Source organism: Poromitra crassiceps, assembly GCF_964638095.1.
Source record: "Poromitra crassiceps genome assembly, chromosome: 3".
In the NCBI taxonomy this organism is placed as follows: Eukaryota; Metazoa; Chordata; class Actinopteri; order Beryciformes; family Melamphaidae; genus Poromitra; species Poromitra crassiceps.
The window spans coordinates 50,222,975-50,225,474 of record NC_139625.1 but is presented as its reverse complement, the minus strand read 5'-3'; the positions used below and the strand labels follow the sequence as shown (position 1 = coordinate 50,225,474).

The 2,500-nt window shown below is 44.6% G+C and overlaps 1 protein-coding gene across 1 annotated transcript in view; it reads left to right on the top strand.

Moving 5' to 3' along the window:
- The window catches only part of LOC310773135 (homeobox protein Meis2), a gene marked incomplete at its 3' end in the record, with an annotated part of 52,267 nt that overhangs the window by 17,899 nt on the left and 31,868 nt on the right, over window positions 1–2,500 (top strand). The gene's annotated exons all lie outside the window — the stretch shown is intronic.

The following is a 2,500-nucleotide window of genomic DNA, read 5'->3' as shown; positions in this document are numbered from 1 at the left end:
GCACACACGCACATACACACACACACATACACACAGACATGCACGCATGCACACACACACACACACACACACACACACACACACACACATTGCAAACACACACACACACACGTACACTTGCATACACACACACACACACACACACACACACACACACACACACACACACACACACACACACACACGTACACTTGCATACACACATATCCAGGCACAGATCCACTTTAGAAACACTTTCCAGTCTTTCCTTTTGCACATTGGATTATCCCTTCTTTTTTTGACTGGCATCCATGTAAACACATTATACTCACACCCAAATACAAGCACGATCTACTGTAATACAGCAGCCCTTTTTCCAAATTGCAGCTATTTGGGGGTGGAGTTGAACAACATTCTTGGAAAAGCTGGTGATTAATCATATATTTCTGCCAGCTCTTGCTACCATTTAAAACATATTAACTTTGCTAGCGTAACAGCCCCTAATTATGCCCCAGCGAGGCTTGTGTTGTATGTTGTAATAATGCAATTCAAAACAAAAATATTACGGTAGTTATATTACAGTTACAGTTATATTACTTGTTACAGGTGACAGCAATCTGCAGATTCTGCACTGTGATTTCTTACAGTCCATATATATTTTTACATGCATATTATCAATACCATTTGGTATTAGCTGAATCTAGACATGAGCACGCATAGCAACACGTTTTCATATAAATAAATAAAAACCTAATGAATCAGTTATTAAAAGTTTAAACTACTTCCTAAACTAAGAGAACATGATCATCTCCTGTCTTTTCATTTCTCGTCTTCCTCTTGTATTGAACACACCAACATCTCCTTCCCCTGGCAGCAGACTGCGTGTTTGTGGGTGTCTTTCTGTATTTGTGTGTGCCCTCTGGCAGTGTCCAGGGTTTTGCATGCCATTTCATCACACTGTATACATACATAGACACACACACACACACTGTATACATACACACACTGTATACAGACACAGACACACACACACACACACACACACACACACACACACACACACAGAGACACACACACACACACACACACACACACACACACACACACACACACACACACACACACACACACACTGTATACATACATAGACACACACACACTGTATACAGACACAGACACACACACACTGTATACAGACACAGACACACACACACACTGTATACAGACACAGACACAGACACACACACACACACTGTATACATACACAGACACACACACACACACACACACACACACACACACACACACACACACACACACACACACACACAGACACACACACACACTGTATACAGACACAGACACACACACACTGTATACATACACAGACACACACACACACACACACACACACACACACACACACACAGACACACACACACACACACTGTATACATCCACAGACACACACACACACTGTATACATACACAGACACACACACACACTGTATACATACACAGACACACACACACACACACACACACACACACACAGACACACACACACACACACACACACACATACACACACACACTGTATACAGACACAGACACACACACACTGTATACAGACACAGACACACACTGTATACATACACAGACACACACAAACACACTGTATACAGACACAGACACACACACACTGTATACAGACACAGACACACGCACGTTCACACACACATGCACTTTGACACACACATACCGTCTCGCTCACCAACTGGAGGTGCTTGTTGTGTCCAGCCGAGGCTATCGCTTCGTCGATAAGCGATCAAACGTATCGATGGGATGTGTGCTCTGTGGTGGAGCTGTTTTAATCATCTCATCCTCCTCCGTCAGATGGAGCTTCTGGACCATTACTGACCACACACTGAGGACTGTAGCAGACCTCTGTGGTCAGCTGTGTCAGGACTAGTTGGATCACAGGCTGTTCTCAGGCTAGTCGGATTGGGGGGAAGGCAGTGATTGCTAGGCCATGGCTAAGCAAATGCGTGTGTGACGGTGTGAGCCTAATGAATGAATGTAATAATAGCGTGATAGTTTATCGATCCCCATAGGGAAATTCTCTTTCCGCTCGCCCGCCTCCGCGACGAGCAAATCACGGGCTCAGATATAGAACAGGGATTTCAGTGTCTTGCCCAGGGACACTACAGCAAAGGAAGACGCTTTGCCGAAACAGCGCTTTGCACCCATGCAGTCCTGTCCTCCTCCTGTAGTTGTGTGCATGCCTTCTATCAGGGTGGAGCAAAACTTTACTTTACAGATGTATCAGTTATATCCTCTGATACAGTGTATGTCAACAATAATAACAAAGAAACACTTGCTGATGGCAGGTCAGGAGACAGAGCACAGGTCGAGGTTTTGCAGCATTCTCATCCTCTATGTCTGCAAAGATGTTAGCATGGGAGACAGAGATTGCAGGAAAAGGAGAGGGAGGAGGAGGGGGTTGGAGGAGAGAGAAATG